The sequence below is a fragment of the Rattus rattus genome, chromosome 8, assembly GCF_011064425.1.
Source record: "Rattus rattus isolate New Zealand chromosome 8, Rrattus_CSIRO_v1, whole genome shotgun sequence".
NCBI lineage: Eukaryota > Metazoa > Chordata > Mammalia > Rodentia > Muridae > Rattus > Rattus rattus.
The window spans coordinates 81,145,539-81,168,088 of record NC_046161.1 but is presented as its reverse complement, the minus strand read 5'-3'; the positions used below and the strand labels follow the sequence as shown (position 1 = coordinate 81,168,088).

Below are 22,550 nucleotides of genomic sequence, written 5' to 3'. Positions count from 1 at the left end.
ATCTCAGTAAGTTTCCGTCACTCTGCAGATCTTTCAAATTCAAAAGCATTCAGAGGTGGATTCTGCGTGGTCAAATGTCCCAGCTTCTGCCAGCTAATAGAAACTAGGAGGATGTGAAAATGATGTCATTTGCAAAGTTAAAGAAGACCCTGTGTGAGCAGAGGTGGCTCAGCCTAGAGGGCAGGCATTAGGCATGAGGCATTAGGCATTTCTACACTCTAGGAATGTAGAAACAGCAGGATGAACAACATGGAAACACACGCACAGGAATGCACATGCACTCAGAGTGCATGCAAAAGCCAATAGCGACCCTGGCTCTCCTCAGTACTGATGTCTTCTCTTCTATTGAGCTCCATGTTTTCAAAATGCCGGTTGCTATCTACTAGGCTAGCACCATTACCCTAATGACTCATCACTCACATTTGTACAAACGCGGAGATAGCAAGCCCTCATCCACAGCCCAGTTAGCCATAAATTCCCTCTGGGAATGCTTTCCCGGGTAGTCCTGAGCTGTCTTTTAAAAGCATTTGTTCTGGGAGGCGATGTTTCCATCCTTAGAAAAGTCTCCTCCCTCACACCTGTGCAGAGGTGCCTTTAAAACGCTTTCACTCTTCCAGAGGCTGGTTACTCAGTCTTCACACTGCCCCTTTCGGACTTCAAGACCTCTCCAAGCAGTTTGGACTGGCCTCTGCCTTCCTGAGGGAGCTAGTTATCCCCCCACCCCCACTCCGTCAGGTCAGTATCACAGCCCTGCTGTAAACATCCGAGCGGGTCTGATGGGATGGATCCTCGCATCCCGGGCCATTCTCTTGTACCTGTTTTTGCTGCTGTGCTCCACGCCTGGAATCACAGCATTAGTTTCCAGAGCTCTCTCCGCCCCCACTGTTAGCTTATGGAGTCGGGTTAAAAAAATGTACTTAGCTGTCTCATTTTTTTTTCACCTGTGTGCTGGAAATACTGCTACTTACTTGGGGGAGGGGACAGTTCGTAAGGATTAATTTATTTGTGGCAGTTCCTCTCTCTCTCTCTCTTTCCCTCTTCCCTGGATCGCCAGGGACACCTTCTTCCAAGCTTCTTTTGCTCTCAAAACATTCCCGATTGCTTCATCGTTGCCAGATTAAATCGAGTTACAATATCCGGGGCTCCATGTCATCTAAAGCGTGTGGAAACCGAAGCATCAGAACAGTTTTCTGTCGCACTTGCTCTCGGAAGGCCTTCCCCGGTTCAGTATACAGAACGGGGCAGAGAAGAACGCAGGAGGGACTCGTAACTGCAGTCTCACCCGTAAGGTGACCCACCATCCGCTGGCTCCCCAATCTAAACAAACCCGTCAACGCAGGTTAGTCCTGAGAAACAGACTCACTGCAGGGGGCACGCGTCCTGGGGCTGGGGGACCACGCCCTTGGTCTGGAGGTGCAGGTTCCCCAGCCCCTGAGGCTCTGTGGAGGCGCTGCAGAGACCAGCAGACCCTGGTGGCGGCGGGAAAGTTTCTCACCTGCAGCAGAGGGTGTGGCTGGGTCGTGGCGCCCTATGCCCCCTGGATGCTCAGCTCAGCCCTCGAAGCTAAATCCAGGATTTGCTGACTCCTCAGGCCGGAAGGGCTGACTTCAGCAGCAGGGCAGGCTTCGAACTTGGGGGCCCTTCAAAAGGCCAGTAAGCTGCTCTGGGTACCGTCTGAACCCCAGTAACTCTTTCCCACCCTTCTTATCTTCACCCACTCCAATCCCAACACAGGTGCAGACTGAAAAGCACCCGAACCCCAGGCTAGCCCCAGACCCCGTCCTGCCCCGGGTTACCGCAGGCTTTACACGGTCCAGCTCCTCCGGTGCGCGAGCCTCACCGCTGCTGTGCCGCCACCGCCAGAAGCCTGAACTGTGCAAGTAGCTCCCTGCGCCGCGGTGCGGTGGAGATGCGCGCTTGCGACCTAGCGGCGGCGGAGGCGGTGCTGGGCACAGAGGCTGTGGCTGAGCTCCTGAGATGCCTCCCCAACCTCTGGGATCCACAGGAGGAGCCACCCTCCATACACAACCCACATCTCCCTGGGTTGTGGAAAGAAAAGATGTCCGAGGATACTTTACCCTCTCCGACTCTGTAGGGTGTCTTAGGGCCAGCTTTGGGTACAAGCTTTCATGAGATGATCAAGATGAATTGGGGCCACATGAACAGAGAGGTGCACTGAACGGGCAGGTGCAGAGGCCAAGGGGCATCAAACACCCTCCAGATTGATCCGGAAGAGTTAGCAATGGGCCGGGAGCAGGCTAAAGTTAACAGTCATGACTCTCTTCTGTGTCTGCTTGTTCCTCCAATTTGTATGCCAAACACCAGCTTTCAAAAGCTTATATCTGGGGTTGTTGGGGATTTAGCTCAGTGGTAGAGCGCTTGCCTAGCAAGCGCAAGGCCCTGGGTTCGGTCCCCAGCCCCGAACAAAAAAAAAAAAAAAAGAAAGCTTATATCTAAAAAAAGAGATAGACACTAAAACATTACCAATAAATACAACTAGGGCTATATGGAGTAAAGTGATACAAAAGGAAAATAGGGTGGGGGTGGGGGGGTGTTAAGAGCTAGCCTAACTGTGTAACAAGGAGGTGAGAGAACAACCAGGCTTGTGTATGGGAAAAGAACACTGCCTTAGAGCCAGGCTCTAAGATGTCCCTTAGCATATACTTTGTGTGTGTGTGTGTGTGTGTGTGTGTGTGTGTGTGTGTGTGTGTGTGTGTGTACATGCATGCGACATGAGAAGAGTCCATGGCCATAAAACCAGATACACTGAAATTAATAGAAGAGAAAATGGGGAAAAAACTCGAACACATGGGCTCTGGGGCAAATTTCCTGAACAGAACACCAATGGCTTATGTTCTAAGATCCAGAATCAACAAATGAGATCTCATAAAACTGCAAAGCTTCTGTAAGGCAAAGGACACTGTCATTAGGACAAAACGGCAACCAACAGATTGGGAAAAGATCTTTACCAATCCTACATCTGATAGAGGGCTAATATCCGAAATATACAAAGAACTCAAGAAGTTAGACTCCAGAGAATCAAATAACCCTATTAAAAAATAGGGTACAGTGTTAAACAAAGAATTCTCAACTGAGGAATCTAGAATGGCCAATAAGCACCTAAAAAAATGTTCAACATCCTCAGTCATCAGGGAAATGCAAATCAAAACAACCCTGAGATTCCACTTTACACCAGTCAGAATGGCTAAGATAAAAAACTCAGGTGACAGCAAATGCTGGTGAGGATGTGGAGAAATAGGAACATTCCTCCATTGTTGGTGGGATTTCAAAATGATAAGACCACTCTGGAAATCAGTCTGGCCGTCGCTCAGAAAATTAAACATAGTCCTACCAAAGGACCCAGCTATACCATTCCTGAGCATATACCCAAAGGATGTTCCAACATATAAAAAGGACACATGCTCCCCTATGCTCATCGCAGCCTTATTTATAATAGCCAGAAGCTGGAAAGAACCCAGATGCCCTTCAACAGAGGAATGGATACAGAAAATGTACATTTATGCAATGGAGTACTACTCAGCTATTAAAAACAATGACTTCATGAAATTCATAGGCAAATGAATGGAACTAAAAAATATCATCCTGGGCTGGAGAGATGGCTCAGAGGTTAAGAGCACTGACTGTTCTTCCAGAGGTTCTGAGTTCAATTCCCAGCAACCTCATGGTGGCTCACAACCATCTTAATAGGATCCAATGCTCTCTTCTGATGTGTCTGAAGATAGCAACAGTGTACTCATATACATAAAAATAAATAAATAAATCTTTAAAAAATATCATCCTAAGTGAGGTAACCCAATTATAAAAAAAAAAAACAAAACACACACACATAGTATGTACTCACAGTTAAGAGGATAATAACCCAAAAGCGCAAAATCCCCAAATATAATCCACAGACCACATGAAACTCAAGAAGAAGGAAGACCAAAGTGCAGATGCTTCAGTCCTTCTTAAAAGGGGGAACAAAAATAATCATAGGAGGAGATATGGAGACAAAGTTTGGAGCAGAGACTGAAGGAATAGCCATTCAGAGCCTGCCCCACCTAGGAATCCAGCCCATACACATACAGACACCAAATCCAGACAATATTGCTGATGCCAAGAAGTTCATGCTGACAGGAGCCTGATATAGCTGTCTCCTGAGAGGCTCTGCCAGAGTCTGACAAATACAGAGGCGGATGCTCATAGCCAACCATTGAACTGAGAATGGGCTCCCCAATGGAGGAGTTAAAGAAAGAACTGAAGGAGCTGAAGGGGCTTGCAACCCCATAAGAACAACAGTACCAACCAACCAGAGCTCCCATAGCTCACAAGGACTAAACCATTATCCCAAAAGTACACAGGGATGGACCTATGGCTCCATCCACATATGTAGCAGAGACTGGCCTTGTCAGGCATCAATGGGAGGAGAGGCCCTTGGTCCTGCCAAGACTCAATACCCCAGTGTAGGGGAATGTCAGTGCAGGGAGGCAGGAAGGGGTGGGTGGTTGGGTGAGGGAACACCCTCATAGAAGCAGGGGAGGGGGGATGAGTTAGCAGGTTCCTGGAGGGGAAACTGGGAAAGGGGATAACATCTGAAATGTGAATTTAAAAAACTCTAATAAAAGAAAAATGGAAAAAAGAAAAAAATACACTGTCATAAAGTAGAATAAAAAGAAAAACTAACTTAGACCTGGCAGCAATGGTGGAATACCTTTAATCCCAGCACTCTGAGTTCGAGGACAATCTGGTCCACAGAAAGAGTTCCAGGATAGCTACACAAAGAAACCCAACAGGGAAAGGGGGAGGGAGGCAGGGAGAACTGCATGGGAAGGCCCTGCCAGAAAAGGATTCCTGGAAATGATATCTGGGAAAGCTGACTCAGAGATCTTTTTAAAAACTAGCCTCACTGTTTATGCAGCATCTCTGTGTGTTCTCCGGCCCCCTTGGGAGGCAGCTTGATTCTAAATGATACATTTTAACATCCGTAGTGAGAGTGGTCCATGGTTCCCAAGACTGAACATTGACTCATTCCCTTTGCAGAATTCTGTTTCTGGGGACCCAAGCAATGACACCTCCACCACTGTCAGAGCCTGGTGACACTGCACAGAGAAGTGTCATGACACAACTGCCACTGCTGAGTGCCAGCTACTGAACAGGCCAGTACCCACCTTAGCTGTGGAGAGCAGGGGGTCTTCCCTGAGTTAGAGGGCCAGAGTGCACAAGATGGATAGTCCAAGAACATTGTGCTAACCACTAGTTTCAGAAGCCAAAACCGCAGCCTTCCAGAAAGCAACATCAGGAGGATAACGATGCGCGGATGCTCCTCCTAGGTATCTCTAGCTGACTGTCACTACTGGTCTGTATCTGCTTCTTTCTCCCAGAGTCACTAGCTTTCTTCCTTTCCCTCTAAGTCCATCTCAAGCACCAGGTCTAGAAAACCTTCCTCGCTGCTCTGCTTGGAACTTTTCTCTGGATCGGTAAGTACACGCACAGGAGTGTGCATGTGAGTGTGCTTGCAGTCTCATGTGTGCCACAGTGAGTGTGCAGAAGGGCGAGGACAGCCTCTGGCCTCTGTTCTCACCTCCTCCCTTCTCTGAGACCGGTCTACAGGCCTGTGCTGCTCCCTCTCGAAGGAGAGGAGTTACAGACACAAGCTCCCTGATCCAAACTCAGGACCACAAGCTCACACGAGCACTTCACCCAGGGCCACTTCCCTAGCACTAGCAATGAACTCCCAACCTGAAAGCTGAAACCTCTCAAATAGCACCTCTCCGTTCAGCTCTAGAGTCCAGCGTGCATGCCCTGAGCCCTCCCAGAGACCTGCTCCACGCCTTCTGTAGGAGATCATGTTCTGCATCCAGGGGGTATTTAGTGGGTGTGCTTCTATTACAGGCAGCAAACTGATCTGCAAAGTTGCAGATCTACTGTCTTTTCCAATTCAAGGAAAGCTAGTGACAAGGCTAAGTTACATGTATCTTTGTCCATTCATAAAGTTGTCCTTTCCTAAATGGATGTTGCCCATTCATAAAGGTTGATAACGGTTTGTCTTGACGTAAGTTCTGTTTGCCCCATTCTGAGATCAGAAAACTGAGGCTTGTGCCTCATTTCCCCCAAGGTCACAAACTCTACTCAGCAGCACAGCTGGGATTCACACTCACAATGCAGAAATTATCTTCATCGGGAACTCGTACTTCCTCTCCTCCAATCATTCATTCATTTGTTCCTTCTACAGATATTTGCAATTATTTGCCTCGGCTCTGTAACAGCTGCCAGGAAAATTGCAATGATTAGCTCACAGATCTTACCCTCAAAATCTAATAAAAGGGAAAGAGGAGCGAGGAAGTAATCAAAACCCAATATTCTGAACGTCACAAAAGAGGCTGGTGGAGAGAGAGAGAGCCTACAGGAGCTCTTTGTTTCACCCACAGTGTTTGGAAAGGGGAACTGACAGTAAGGATTCACCAGGAAGAAGGAGTTACAAAAGCCCCGATACACTGAAGGAAACTGCAGAAGCCTGCAGAGGAGCCTATGAAAACCACAGAGGCTGGATGAGTGGGATGAACTTGGAGCCTGGCTTTGATCACTGGGGATGGCTTAGGGGTGGGTGGGAGATGGGGGTGAGGACAGGGGATGTGCGGTTGTTGACAGCAACAGCAGATGGCCTGGTGAGGCCAATGGCCCAGATCACAGAGGTCTAGGAAATACTTCCATAGAATACATCATCCTTGAACATGTGTGAAAAGTTGTCATCTCCACATGCCATCTCGGAGGAGAAGCACCAGGGCTTTAGAAAAATTTTCAAAAAAGGCTTAGTGGCCCAGGGCCAGAAGCTAGGGACATCAGGTTCCTTTCTTGAATCTTGATCTGTGCACCAAATTCTTGTACCATCAATCAGAATATGCGGGACACCTGGATTTTTGGAAGGACACAGGTTCAGCCCTCCCAGTACCTCCATTAAGTGGTGCTATCATCCCTAAACAAGAATGGCGGGGCCCACCAATACTTCCTAAGTGGGAATAGAATGTGCAGCTTCAGGCCAAGAGTCAGGGAGCTGATAGACAAAAATATCTCATGAGGAGGAAGCAGGGAATAAGACCGACGTGTGCTGAGACAATGAGCCTTCAGTGTGTGAGTCTTCCACTGCTCCAATTGACTTCACTAACTGCTAAGTCGTGTAATCCCAGATTCATGCATCCTGATCCCCAATACTTGAGACTATTCTGAAATAGGACCTTTAAAGAGGTGAGTAAGGCCACATGGTTAAGTCTTAACCCATACAACCTGTGTTCTCACGAGAAGAACAAATTAATTCACAGAGAAACAGTGGGTAGATATGAGCATAGGTGACAAGAATAGATTGATCATCCAAAGTAAAGAAGAGATATCTGACACAGAGCTCGTCTGTGGCCCTCTGAGGAAACTTCTAGTCTCTGTGAGGAGATAAATTTCTATTATTCAAGTTACCCAGACTGTGGTATTTTGTTATGGTCAGGCCCAGTAGACAAATGACATCAACTTAAAACTCAAAGATAATGTATTTGAGAAACTTAAGATGACAGCCAAATAGCTTTAAATCTCAAGGGGTTGCCCTGCGTGGGCATGTCATCATACCACATCTACCATCACGTTGCTCATATGCCCCTAAAACCCATTGTGGGAATGGAAATCTGAATACAACTTGAGATGCAGGAGTGAAGTGGAAATTCCTGGTTTCTTTGGAAGCTCATTTGTATCATGTGACATTTTTCTAGAAGTTATCTTGTAAGAGGATGTTTTGCTGAAGCAGACACACAAGAAGGCATGTGATGCTTTCCTGGAGTGGACACTTGAGAGGGTGTGTGATGTTTTGAAAGAATATAAATATAACTCCCCAGACAATGAGAGGACATTCTGGCATTGCTACGCCTTGCAACACTTTGTGGTCTTCACTGGTCTTTGCTGGTCTTCGCTTCGTAGAGAGAAATGCACCAAAGAATTTTTCATGGTATTCTGGCTTATGCTCATCACTTCCCTTGACTCATTTAAATTTGATGGACCCTTGTGGTTTCTGCTAGATCTAGCCACTGCTACTGATTCGTGTTTGGTGTTTGCTATTGGACTGGACTGCTGATGTCCCAACAATAAAGATTGGAACTGCACCAAAGAACTACTTCTGAACAGGTTCCCAACCCCCTTTCCCAATTAATCTTCTTTTTCTGCTACCTCTGGCCAGTGGGCTAGAAGGGAGGTTGAAGTGTTTAAGAACCCTAATTAAAGCAGGCTTTGAAAAATCTAAGCCTACACAGCAGTGGGACGATGGAGTAGTTGAAGCAAGGTATTAGTGAAGCTGGTCCCTGAACAGAAGTGGAAAGAAGGGCTGATGTCAGAGAGAGCAGCTAGGAAACAGGAGGTGAACAAGGAGTAGAATGTATGGGGAGTTGAGTAACAATGTCTAAGGACAAGAATCTACAACAGCGATCATGGCCATGAACCTTGTCAGAGTGGGCACATGATGGAAACTGGGGCCAGACTGTTGCTGGTAAGAAACTGGCCATATGATCACAGGGATCCCTGACAAAGAAGCTGGAAAGAAAGAGGAGGTCAGGACCACAGGCCTAAGGAAAGTCATGGCGGAAGGAGGGCTGGTCATCAAAGCTAAGTCCTCTTACTGGAAAGACCAATGGCAGGTCTCCCAACAAAGACACTAAAGTCTTAGCGTTCAGGTATGGCCACAGTTGGAGCTCTTTGTGTCTGTTGGCTCATTAACTCAACCAGGTACCAGGAGCAATGCTGGAGAGACACGCAATGGGTCGAGCCAACACAAAGAGTAAATTAATGAGATGCGAAGTGTCGGGCTGTGATGCTCTTGCTTAGCCTTTACTCGTTGTTGTTGTTGTTGATGTTGTTGTTGTTTTGTTTTGTTTTTCTCTTCAGGTTAGAGAACGTTTTTAAAGATAGAGAGCATCTCTTTCCAAGAAAGAAGAAACTTGAAGACAGAGTTGAGGGAGAAAATATTTGCTGAAACAAGATACTGGATAAAAGAGTAAGAAAACAAATCAAGAAAATACTGTGGGAAGAACTGAACATCCACTTACTCATCCAAAGCATTCTTATGTAGTGCCCTTCTGGAGATAAGGAGCTTTTTCTCAGAGATGAGGCAGATATGAAAGAAAGCATCCAGCTTGCTCCCTTCCATTTGCTTAGGATGATACCATCTATTAAGAAGTTTTTTCATGAAGAAATAAGAATGAAAACCAGCAATGAAGCCCATCAGGGATGTACCCAAGCATCCAAGTAAACAAGAACGGTTTGGAGACAGAATGAACCTGGAGAAGACCCAGAGGCCTCACTGCAGAGGTAGAGAGAAGATAAGGAAGGGAAGTAGAGAGAAAATGGGATGGATGGGCTCTGGTCCCTGCTGCTGAGGGGGACAGCTCACAGCTCTTAGGATGCCAGAAGCAGACTCATTGTTGGCTGGAGACTCGAGGTGGCACGCTTTGTTTTCCAGTTGATTAGGACCCATGTCAGCCAGCACAGGAGGAAGCAGTAAACCAAGACCAGTCTCTGAGGATACACCACGAACACTTAATGTGTCTGGCCCTGGAAACCTGGCTACATTCCACTGTGTTCAACAGCAAGGCTAGAGCCAACGAAAGGAAGTAGTGAGATGGAAAAACGGCTATGCCTCTCAGATCTCAGAATGCATAAAATGATACATTTACTACTGCTACTTGGCGGTTTTCTTTTTTAGTCTAGGATAATCTGTCATCTAGGTAAACCAAAGGCAGAAACACACTTCTGCATAAGGTGCCAGCAAAAGTTACCCAAGGGAATAAAGTAAAATCCTCAAGAACAGTTTCCTCCTGCTGTCTATGGACTTTCAGAAGCCAAGCAAGAGGATGAACATTCGAAAAGCCCAAGCTAGACTGTGAGACACACATGCTCGGTGCCCTCCTGTCAATCAGCCCCTCCCCCACTTCCTGCAGTGGTCCCCAGTTTTCCCAATCGAGTTTGCGGGTTACTGCTTACTATAGTATTTTTCTTATATTTTTTGTCCAAAATTGGTTTTCTGCCTCGGTTTTCTGTGGATCTTTTCAAATTAGCACAATCATTGCCAAGTCTGTATTCTTAGCTTTTCCTTGTAAGCTGCTCCTTTTTATTCTATGGTTCACCCAGCAGGACAACATATAACCTAGCAGAATCTCACACACAGTCCCTGTGAATCCCAGTCTTTCCTGTCCGATGCTTGAGCATTGACTCAAACTATCTTCTTTGTCTCTAGTCCTATTGTCCCTCCACTAGACATCCTCACAGACATCCACCCACGGAGTGTGACACCAGGCAGACAAAACAGCTAACACTTTTCGATTCATGTGTGGCATTCAGTCATGAGCTTTGGGAGCTTTGAAATGGCAAGTACAATACATTTAATGTATATACACACACACATACACATGTGTATACACACATCCAAGTATCCACATATACACACACATTACATTTTAATACAGTGCAGTTTTACAATTAACTTTGAAAAGAAGACCATAACATCCTGAACTGCTCCACGCTATGCTGAATAATGGCAAGCAAGTAATACTCATTTCCAAGAACTGTGATCATTGTCTCCCCTATAAGCAAAGGAGAGACTAATGTTCACAAGCACAGAAACATGGAGAATGTGGGAAAGCAGTCACCTCTTCCCAGATGATCTCGAGGATGGTTCTTCACACGTCCGGCTCCAGGAGAATGCAGGTCTTTGTTCTGTGGAGCCAAATGTGAAGATGGATCACGGTGAGAAGACACATTGTCTCCCTATAGATATAGATTGTAGACATAGAGATAGATAGATATAGATAGATACATATGTGTGTAAATAGTGTATAAAATCTCAGAAATATTAAATATAGAGACATCAAGATTGCTAACTACTTTAAAGATAGCATCAACATGCAGTGGAAGAAAATGGCGTCTGTCCTTCACTCTACATCACCACCAATGACGGGCAGCATTCTACAAAGCTTAGGCAAGTGTGAGGCAAGGCCACTTCCACAGTGCCTAGAGAGTGGTGGTAGCCATCAATCAGACTATTGATTTTTTCATGTAATTTACTTTATTGTATCTTATTATTATATAATGTCTATAAACAACTTTTTTTTTCTTTTCTTTTTTTCAGAGCTGGGGACCAAACCCAGGGCCTTGCGCTTGCTAGGCAAGCGCTCTACCACTGAGCTAAATCCCCAACCCCACAACTTTATTTTTTTTTTGACAGAGTCATGCTATGCAGCTAAAGCTGGACTCAAACTGCCAACTCTCCTGCCTCAGGGATTATAGGTGTGCACGGTCAATGCCAGGCAAACAGAACCTTTTAGTAGTGCTAATATTTCACCGAGTGTGTTCCATGATTTACTTAACTCATTCTTGGAGGAGCTTTCGGTAGATGCCAGATTCTTCTACCATAAGCACTGCTAAAATGGCAGCTGTCTTGTGTAATGCCAGACATGACAAAATGCAAAGCGTTTGGCTGGAACTCCTGCCCTTCTCCTCTACAAGCTAAGAAACCTGTTTGCTCTTCTGCCCCAACCCTGCCTACAGGGAGAAAATTTAGGCTAACGCATTATCTCTCCCTGTCTAGGCATTTCTGGCTATTCACTCACAAATGACCGCCCGGGGGATTAACATTTTTACCTTATACGGGATAAATTTAATGGTTGCCTAGCTCACCTGTCATCACCCGAGCCCCAAACCTCTAAATTCCCCACTTACTTTAGACACGTGACTTCACTGCCCTCCACCTGTGAGATCATGGACTCGCCCGGGAGCTGCCTCCCAGTAAACCTGCCTTTAGACTTTTGATTTGGTTTCAGTTGAGTCATCTCAGCAGAGAAACTGACAAAGTAGTTATCCCTCTGTCCCTTCATGTTTGTCTTACACCTGTCAGCATTTTCAGCCTGCGGCCAGCATGGCAGAAGCCAATACTAGTAAAAGTTTTTGTTCATTTAACAATGCTTTCCTATCTTATTAACCGGAAATATAGTTAGTGTCCTAAGTTTATGAATGAGAAACCACTCCATTCAGTCTAGACACAAGAAATCTGCGGGCAGGGAAAGGTGGTGACTGCATTAAACACGTGAAGGCTGAGGACTTGGGGAGAATTGTTTGGTGGCTTTAGGTAGCAGGAGGGTTCACATGAGTGAGAGAAACATTCTGCTGGCCCAAACAGCACCTCCTCAGTGGCTGTGATCTGGAACAAGCTGGATACACAAGCACATGGTAAGGACAAAGTCAAGGGCATTAAAGTCACCCTGCAAGGACGGACATCATGCTTTTGCAGATTACTTTCAGCCCAGTGATGCTAGAAGAAATAGGGAGATGGAGATAATGTAGATGGAGAAGGAGCTGTTCTTTTGTAAAATAGCAAAGAATCGATTTGCAATCATTTTGGGTTGTTTTAAAGTGAAAGGGCAATTCCTTCTGTTACCCTGTGTAACCGTCATTCAGTAACTATGTATCATATGTGTATTAAGATCCAGGCATCCCTTTAGATGATGGGGAACTAAGCTAAACAAACCAGATCCCCTTCTTTGTGGAGTCAACTAGCGTCTGGCATGTTCTTCAGACATTCCAGGGTTTGCCTCATTTGATCCCATGATGACTGTGTGAGATGAGCAGGCTGTCCATGCTGTGGATGAAGAAGTGGAAACTTCGTGAGATCGCACAAGGAGTGTGGGAGGGAAGAGAAAAACTTCCAGCTCCAGCCTGCCCCGGGCTTGACCAGCAGCCCCTGCATGTGGGAGGTCATTATCCCCGTAGCCCAAACTCAGACTTGTAGAGTGGGAAACAAGTCCTGTTTTTCCTAAAGATCACTACTTTTTAAAAATGTTGCAAATAACTTAAACCTCAGACATCATGCTGGCTACATGCCTAATGTGTTTTAATTACTAAGTCATGAGGTTCTTAAAGGCTCTGTATCCTATTCATTCTTAAAAACATCATGTCTGGTGCATAATGCATGTCTGATAATGGATGTTTTATGTGTTTGTTAATTGGTAAGATACTACTCTCATATTGTGTTTTTAAAGGAAGCTATTCTCAAAAGTACTGCACAACAGAAATGGGAAGCCATGGTCATTATTGTGCCACCAAAGGCTCAAGACAAGTTAGACGAGGACGTGTGTATTGGTTACAGAAATGTTAGGTAAATTGTGCAGACCTGATACCTTAGGAAAGCAAGGGTCTCGTTTCATCTTCTTTCCAAAACATTTGAGAAATTTGTTTTTGTTGTTGTTTTTTTTCCAATACATTTCAGTTTTTTTCTGCTTAATTAAATTCTGTTCCTTAGTTTTCCCGAACCTCACAAGGCCTTCATAACAATCACCAGCTTGTGTTATGCCAATGAGTCATCTTACAACATTAAGGACACTCTCAGCACTTGGAAGTTAAGGAAGGGAGATGTGATACATGGTTTTGTGATGGCTTTCTGGCATGTTTCTGTTCAAAGAGAGAAGATAATGAAAAGATGACAGCATACTGTCTTCAAGTGCTCATCGGTTGAGAAAGCCACATACTACTTGAAGCAGAAGGAATATGTCTTCTCACAAGACATCCTGGCTATTTGGAGACCTCAGAGCCTTGTTTGAAGAGAAATCAAGCAAAACATGATGTGGCGGTTTGGATGAGATTGACCTTATGGGCTCAGATATCTGAATACTTGGTCCTTAGTTGGTGGAACTGTTTGGAAAGGATTAGGAGGTGTGGCCTTGTTGGAGGGAAGTATATCACTGGGGTTTCTATTTGAGGTTTCAAAAGACACCATTTTAGTGTCTCTTTCTTGGACTCATGAGCAGTTGTGTCTCAAGATGTGAGCCTTTAGCTATTACTCCACCATCATGTTTGCCTGCCTACTGCCATGTGCCCCACCATGATGGTTATGGACTTTAACCCTTGGAACAGTAAGTCCCAAATTAAACACTTCATTTCATAAGTCGCCTTGGTCATGACATTTTATCACAGAAACAGAGATATAACTAAGATAGGAAAACCTGCATTAATCTCTGTGTCACGGCGCTGGTAACCGATCTCCAGCTGAAGGACAAATGGCATTACTGTTGGGAGATTGCCAGAAAGCTTGAGCTGTGCTCACCAGACTGCAGGAGTCTGATGAAGCACAGGGGTGAGCACTCAAGTGAAAACACCAGGCAGGGAGGTCCATAACTAAAGACAGGTTCCCCACCGATGTCCCATAAGTCCCATATCTGCCGTAAGTGTGGGAGGACTTAGAGCTTGGTTCTCAAAGATGAGGTAGTCTAGATAATTATTAAGAGGACAAAGGAATGAAACCTGTCTAGTGACATTCTACTTAGAATTCCCTCAAATTCAACACAAAGCACTTCACTGCAAACGCTTCTCCCAGACTCTTCAAAGGCCGCAAAGCTGGTTTCATCGGAGAACATCTGAGCAGGAGTGTCTCTGATAATAACAGGATGCGAGGCTCCAGGAAGCCGTAACCGAGCAGGACTTCCAGCCAGAAATCTGCCTTCTGGGTGGTGTGTGGGTCAGGAGCTCACTCCAGCTCTGACTTTCACCAACCTCACCACTTGGCTAATAGAGTCTATTTTTATCCTCAGACGCCAATCACTTTGTTTTTCTGCTCATTTCCTCTCGTGTTACTTTAATTCCTTCCTAGTTCGACATCAGCAAGGTATCCTCTACTGAAGAAGAAGAAGAAGAAGAAGAAGAAGAAGAAGAAGAAGAAGAAGAAGAAGAAGAAGAAGAAGAGGAAGAGGAAGAGGAAGAGGAAGAGGAAGAGGAAGAAGAAGAAGAAGAAGAAGAAGAAGAAGAAGAAAAAGAGGAGGAGGAGGAAGAGAAGAGGAAGAGGAAGAAGGAGGAGGATGGGAAGGAGAAGGAGAAGGAGAAGGAAGAGGAACAACAGAAGAAGAACAAGAGGAGAACAAGTAGAAGAACAAGAAGAAGAAGAAGAAGAAGAAGAAACCAAAGTTCTCAAAATATATCCTTGTGACAAAAGGAAGGTTGGCCCCCACTGATCTCTTGTGTATTCTCCTGCACAACTCAAATGAGCCCATAAGAAGCATGGGGTCTGTTAATTCCAGAATACAAATGTACACACAGATGCTGGGCCCACCAGGAACAGTCGTTTGTAGAGTGGAGAAAGGGAAGGAATGAGCTGCCATTTCCCTCCCTGGAGCAGGTGAAAACGTAACACTCATAAATCAAACGGAGCCCTTTGTGCCAATGGGTAGCAATTAGATAGATGGAAAACCAGTCCCATCCCTCCAACCCCCAGCTTCAGAGGCCAACAAACGGTGGGCCACGCTGTTTAGAGAATAGATTCTTCAATTCCCAATGAATATTCCACCAATGCTGTGATAAAATTAGCCATCTACGTAATCAACTGCAGGCTTCTTTTCGGATGTCTCACTGGTTGAGAGAAGGTTCTCGATCAGACAAATAAGTCAGACTTCTGTAAATCCCAGATGGAAGCAGTAGACTTCTGCATACCACTCCCCTAAAGTTATAAAATATAGCATGCTTGTTTGCAACAAAATAAGAGGCCTTGGTGGCTGACACACATCATGGCATCTTTGCTCTCCTTCCCCTGAAGACAGTTGCCTAGAGCTGATGCACCTCTATGTGGTATTTGCTACAAGGGCCTCACAAGGATCACCATTTGAAATTAGTCAGGTACTGTGGTTGACTTCATCTGCACTTTACAGGAAACTGAGCCCAGAGAGTTGGGACTTGCCTAAAGTCATCCTACCTGATTCAACTCCAGCAGTCCCTGCATGCCGATTCACTCTGCCACCCTACCACCTTTCCCTCCTGTATATGTATGTGCGGTGTACCTGTGTGTGAATGGGTGCTTGGATGTGTGCAGTCACGTGTGCGTACAAGTGTGCACGTGGAGACCCAGCACTAACGTTGGCAGTCTTCTTCAGCTACCCACCTCATTCATGGATGAGAGGGCTTTCAGCTGAATCTAGAGCTTGTTGATATAGCCCCGAGCTTGTCCTTGGCCCCCCTTTCTCCACCTTCCCAGTGCTGGAACTGCAGGCCTGACATCCGACACACCTGGCATTTACATTTGTTCTGGGGATCCAAATTCTGGTCCTCACATTTATATGTGCTTTAACCCACTGAGTCGTCTCCCTTACTCACAAGATATAAATGCATTCAATTCCTTCAGTGTTTTAAAATGCTATTTCTGTAACAACAAAATATGCGCATATTACATCCTCCATGTATTTTTCGGTGGGGGGGGACTCTGCAGAAGAAAATGGGCAGAGATATGTGCACAAGACAAGACAGTGGGGAGTATGTGGGCAACCGCTGCTTGGAGTCCACTATCCTGCAAAGGCTTGCAAAGTTCCCCCATCTCTGTCCTCCCTTCCTGGGCTGGGTCTGACTGGAGGTTCCCATCTGTTTCCTTGTTCTTTTCCCTGTGCTTACGTTCATGAATTCATGTTACCCACTGAGTACTGAACAATCTTCCTGAGATGGTTTGTTAATTAATCCACCTCATGAGCTCCTTCTGCGTGCCGGGCTTACACTGGCATGAAGACCACTGGAGCTCTTCCTGCAAGTGAAGAATAGAACTAGAATATGATCAAGCGGGGAGTGGAAACCCTGAAGTTAATGTCAATCCCGAGTACCTCGGGCAGATCCGAGAAGAGGGATGCATCCCATATGTATTGAGCATCTATACTACATGGTGGCAGCATTCGTCATAATGAATATCACTGTCCTTATGTCCCTGGCTTGTTTTATGTATATGTAAACTAGATAAGTTCAATATCCACCTCACCAAGCTATTACAGGAAAGCTGCCAACGAAAAGGTAATTACAGGTACAATTACAAATGACCTACTATTATATACTGTACTTCTAGGCTGGATGACATTGAACACCACCATGCCCTGGTTCAGCCGTACCTTTCACAGGAGTTCCTTATCCATTCTGATTATTCCTCATTGTAGGAGTTTATAAAGACACACAACACTGGACACTAGGAAATTGAATTGTAATTTCCAGACAATTTCCAGGAGGGATTTGGTAGTTCTACAATTTGTCGCAGAGGGACGTACCAGAGAGCCAGAGGCAGAAGTTAATTGAGGGCAAAGGGTGAAGAAAAGAGTCACTGGAACACACATGTCACTCCTGGCTGTTCTATGTAAGTTAGCATTATCTTTCAGTGAGAAGAAGGCAGTAGCTTGTACTCATGCCCAACCCAATAGTCTTTGAAGATTGCATTACTTAGGCTTACTGGAGCAGCGTGTTCTTCTTGGGGAGAAGGGGCTATCATTTATTTCTGTCACTTCATGTACCTCTATATACATAGCTGAGGAAGGTGGTCTCTTCCTCACCAGGATTAGTCAAACTAGACAGGTAGAGCTGCTAGGAGACATTTATACCTGTTTAATTAGACCTGAGTTCTGTGTGCTTTACTTCACTCAGCAGCAAGGTAGTGCTTTGGAGAGAACCGATCTCAGCAAGAACATCTTTCCTTTTATGTTCAGCTCTGTGATTCTTTCAGAAGAACACCTTGGCTCCATGAAAAATGGTTGTTATGATAGCTCCAAGTATTTCTTAAAGTCTGCACTTCGTTTTCATATTCTCTAGATAAAACCATAACGCCGTTTATAAGACAACTCATACTGGATGTGTTCACCTGTGTATGATACGTGTGCCAACTGGCATGCTGGGTGCCTTAAAGATCTATGCTGTGGAGGATCCCGGTATCCTACATAGAATAGAAAGACCATCTGACACAGCTACAAGCTAAGGAACACAGGGTCTGATTAAGTAAATGCTTAAGGGATGGAGAAATGGCTCAGTGGTTAAGAGCACTGACTGGTTTTCCAGTGGTTCTGAGTTCAATTCCCAGTCACCACATGGTGGCTCACAACCATCTGTAATGGGATCTGATGCCCTCTTCTGGTGTGTCTGATGATAGCTACAGTGTACTTATATACATAAAATAAATAGTAACTTAAAAAAAAAAAAGAAAAGAAAAGGCTTGAGGAGAAGCCCGCCTGGGGAGGTTTTCAATTAAACAGAGCAGGGTGAGATGTTAAGTTTGCTGCTTATGTGCCAGAGCAATGGACGGAGGAACGGTCTGAACAGAGTTCTGAAGTAATCACTGGGGAGTTGTCAACTGTGCCAAGGGCAGCATTTTGAGATGCTGTTGTGAGGAGAAATGAGCAAAACTGTTCAGATACAACCCGGGGCACAAGAGCCTTACACACTTTGTTTTGGTTTGGTTTTTAAAGCATTAGTCTTCTTGTTGATGAAATTAGCCAGTTTGCTTTCTAAATGGACCAACTTGTCCCCACTACCACACACCCACAAAAAAAAATCAGCTGCTCATAACAGTATCTGGTTCAATGGGTTAGTAAAGAATGTTGTTCAGGAAAAAGAAAGACCCTGAAAGAGGAAAAATGTTATCACTATAGGACCAGAAATTGTCTTTTTGCTTTGTTTTGCTGATAAGCATAAGCTGAGGAAAATTTAGTTTTGATGTCTATTCTAATGGACAAAGGATGGCTTTCATTCAAAAGTGCACGAAATCAGAAGTTTGGGTAAATATTTGAGCCAATACTTTTTTCAACTCCAATAATCATCCAGGATAAAGATCTAGGAAAGAAAAACATAAAACTATGTGCCTTTGTTACTTTTTCTGTTGCTGTGACAAAGGCTACTTTAGAGGGAAACAGTGTGTTTTGGTTCACTGGTCAAGAGTGCAGTCCATTGTGGCAGCCTAGTCAAGGCAGCAGGAGATTAAAGCAGTTAGCCTCATGGCATCTGCAGACAGGAAGAAGAGCAATGAGTAGCTGTGTACAAGCCAGGGTCTCAGCCTAGGGAATGCTGCTGCCCACAGTGGGCTAGTCTTCCTGCATCAAACAATGTAACCAAGATAACCCCTCACAAGCATACCCAGAGGCTTGGCTCCCAGGTGGTTCTAGAGCTCATCAGTTGACTCTTGAGGTTAATCATCATACTACAATGGATTATGTAGCCTTTAACTATGCATTTATGATCTAAAAGGCCTTATATTAATAGCTCATGGAGACTACAGATGAAAAGTGTCTGTAGTTCTGTTGTTACCGAATGTGGTCATCAGAGTTCCCTTGGGCAAATAACAGTGGCATTTTCCCATCCTACCAGAAATTTTAGTTTATGGGCATATGCAGGGATTTTTTTAAACTACTGCTTCTAAGCTCTAGGGCTCCACATGTTCCATTAGATTGGAATGTGAGGACTCTCAGAACAAAAAAGGAGGCCAAAAATGCCATCAGGAGTTTTGATGCTGTGATTCAAAGGACTTGTATATCTTTTCAGAGAGCCACAAATATACAAAGAGTAGATAAGTAGAGATGTTTCTACTGGGCAACAGAGGAAAACATTTTACAGCAATTATAGAAACTTGGAAACTGGGACTATTGCAATGTTCTTGGCGGTGGCAATTTCTGCCTCTGTTATTGATCAGAATGACCCTGATTGTCCTGAGCCACACAGTCTTACAATGTCAGGTCATACCAATTATTTCCTTCTAGCTGGTTGGTGATTTGACTTAACCTGATGAATAGCAAGTGACCCCAAAAGTCTCAGAAAGATCAAAGACCACCATCTCATTACAGATACCCCCGAAATACCAGTTTCCTGATCTGCACATCTCAGAAGGAAGGAAATGCAATGCAAGACTCACTTCTGGGGAGCTTTATTCTTTCGATTTCCTCTTTTGCCAGGGTAGATTATAAAGATCCTACCACAGAAATCACCACGAATTGAACAAAACTCTGTTCCAGGTTCCCAATGATTACAAAAAAATCCCATGCTTTACTTCTGAAATAACATGAATTTGTATGTGTTCGATACTCCCACTCTAAGCTCAAGACTGGGATAATGTGAGCTGGGTGGAGAACAAAAATAGAAAAAAATCAAAACTCATTAAAAATAAGCCAGAAGCGGGGTTGGGGGATTTAGCTCAGTGGTAGAGTGCTTGCCTAGCAAGCGCAAGGCCCTGTTCGGTCCCCAGCTCGAAAAAAAAAAAAAAAAAAAGCTAGAACAGGTGTAAATTCTGTCTGTTTTATTGCTGTGGTCCCCTACCAGCTTTTGCACTTGTAAGAAGTAGCACAGAGAGGACAGACAGACTTACCATGGGAACTCTAAGCATCTTCTCAACAAAACCAAACTCCTACCCAGAATGCCTTGCCAGGTCTACATTAGTTCCCATGCCTGCCAGTTATTCTTCATCTGTGTTTTTATATTAGTGTTCTAGGGAAAGGTTTAGGTAACGTGGAACTTAACTTATTAAATATAGAGAATTAGAGAAGATATGAACCATTCACAAAATGTAAAAAGTAGCCAAAGAATTCCCCAACTCTATTAGCCAGATTTTGCTTCCCTTTGACAAAATACAAAATTCCCTGGCAAAAACAACTTAAAAAGGGGAAAGGGCTGGTTCGGGCTCATGTTTTCAGAGGGCTCAGGCCAGCATCCCTGGCTCCACTAATCCCGATTCTGTGCTGAGAAAGAGCACAGCAGTGAGGCAGGAGGCAGATGTCATTTATCTCATGGCAGACTGATGACTAGAAAGGGGCCAGGGACCAGAGAATACATATAACCTTAAAGTGCCCCCCCCTCCTCCCAGTGACCTATTGTCTAATTGGTCAGCTCCCATTTTATAAACTTTCTACCACCTCCCAAAAGTGGGTGCTCAAACCCCAAAATGGCAGTCTGGACTCTTCTCAGGTTGGACTCTAGACAGGGTGAACTGAGGATGGCTGGCAGATAAACAAGAGACTAAAATCAGCATTGCTCAGAGACTTGTGAAGTAGGTCTCTCTCTCTCTCTCTCTCTCTCTCTCTCTCTCTCTCTCTCTCTCTCTCTCTCTCTGCCTTCTGAGAGATAGCAACAGCAGTTGTGAATTTTCCAAAATAAACCTTTCCTTCCTAGACCCATGGTCTAGTTCGGTGGTTTCACTCAATCACTTGAAGGGACCAACTACTCAATGTGTGAGTCTATGCGGGACATTTCATACTCAGGCTGTACACTTTTAAAAGGAAATTCATAAAGCTAGGGTAATCTAAGGAAAAGATGGCAAGGTGACTGAAGGAAATGAAGCAGTGGCTAGTAGGAACCAGCCATGAATCTGAAGGAAGAAAAGGTAAAGCTGACATTGTGGTGCTACGTGCTTGGAGTCCAGGCACCCAGGAGCCTAAAACACAAAGACCAATGGCTCACAGCAGTCCTGCACAGCAGAGAGAGCTTGAGTCCCATCTGGTGTACACGAGACTCTGTACATGGACCCTCTACCAAAAACAAAACAAAACATGCTAAAATAAACAATAACAATAAAGAGATGCATGGAGTGAATCCAGCACAAAGCTGTCATTACTCAGTAGGCAACAAAGAAAACGACTCACTACACACGTCAGAAAGGAAACAGTGGTGATTGCAAGCCCAGGCAGTGAAGAAATTGAGAATGTTATGTGCCCGGAAATAAGCTATTGGTTTAATTATCTGAGATTTGAAGAAGGAAGCTGGGAAAGATGAAAGGTGCAAGGACAATAACTCCACTGTTTCCACAGCAAGGATACAGTTAAAGACTGGAAAGTGGAAATGGTACAAAGAAAAGTACAAAACACATTGCCAGACAACCCTGAGAGTTGTGGGAGAAGGAATTAGAAAAGGATACATAAATAGCCTGTTTATTATTACTCATGGAAGGAAGCAATAGGTCTGACTCTAAAGACATGATGTGCAGAGGGCATCGTCCATCTATTTATAAAAATAACCATGAAACCCAGTAAACCTATAAATATCAGATGAGTTGTCTATAATGTAAAACAAACTAAAGAAAATAGATGGCTCAGGGGGCGGTGGTACTTGCTGCCAAGTCCGATGACCTGAATATAGTCTTCATGAGCCCACAGGGTAGAAAGCATGTATTGATTCCCAGAAGTTGCCCTCTGATCTCCAGAGAAGCACCCATGGCACATTCATGAGCGTATGCATGTGATAAATAAACAAACATAAAATAAAAACCAAAAGTACAGAAGATGGCTTCCTACCTGTCTGAGGCTTGCCTTCCCTTCGGCAGGGGTTTAGCATCATTCAGGTTTTGCATAATTGTGCTTATCTCTTGGTACTTTATCTTATAAATAGGCTCCTTTTCTTCCATTTTGTTATGCCAATGCTACAGAGAGGAACTTCGCTTGTATTCGCATGCATCTGACTCTTACATTGCCTTACAGGAACTGCAGACCCATTTCAGGGGAGTTTATCATTGTTGCCTACCAGGAAATCGCTATGACTGTTATAGTACCTGAGGGATGTGGTACTGATCCTGAGGGATGGAGTTGACAGGAGAACCTGGGGGATCCCGCAGAGATTGCAGACTCAGAGTTGAACCCATTCATCTGCTTCCGTATGTTGGAGGAGAGTGGGAGAGTTCATTGTTTGTTTTTGCCTCACATGCACTTGTTTAACTCACACAACGTAAGATGGATCTGGAGGGAAGGAAAACTTGTAAACAATTATTTCCAGCTTCCAAC

At 44.7% G+C, this 22,550-nt stretch overlaps 1 protein-coding gene across 7 annotated transcripts in view; it reads right to left on the bottom strand.

The window, feature by feature from the left end:
• The window catches only part of Mrap2 (melanocortin 2 receptor accessory protein 2), a 56,830-nt gene extending 34,699 nt beyond the window's left edge, over window positions 1-22,131 (bottom strand). Inside the window, exons 1-2 of one of the 7 annotated variants that reach the window (XM_032910084.1) lie at window positions 1,797-1,872; window positions 1,496-1,640 (exon numbers count right to left, since the gene is read on the bottom strand). The gene's annotated coding sequence lies outside the window, so the exon portion shown is untranslated. Of the gene's footprint in view, window positions 1-1,495; window positions 1,641-1,796; window positions 1,880-22,067 lie in introns of those variants that run through there. The other 6 variants (XM_032910081.1, XM_032910083.1, XM_032910080.1 and 3 more) reach the window with 6 other exon arrangements.
• Window positions 22,132-22,550: the final 419 nt, after the last annotated feature.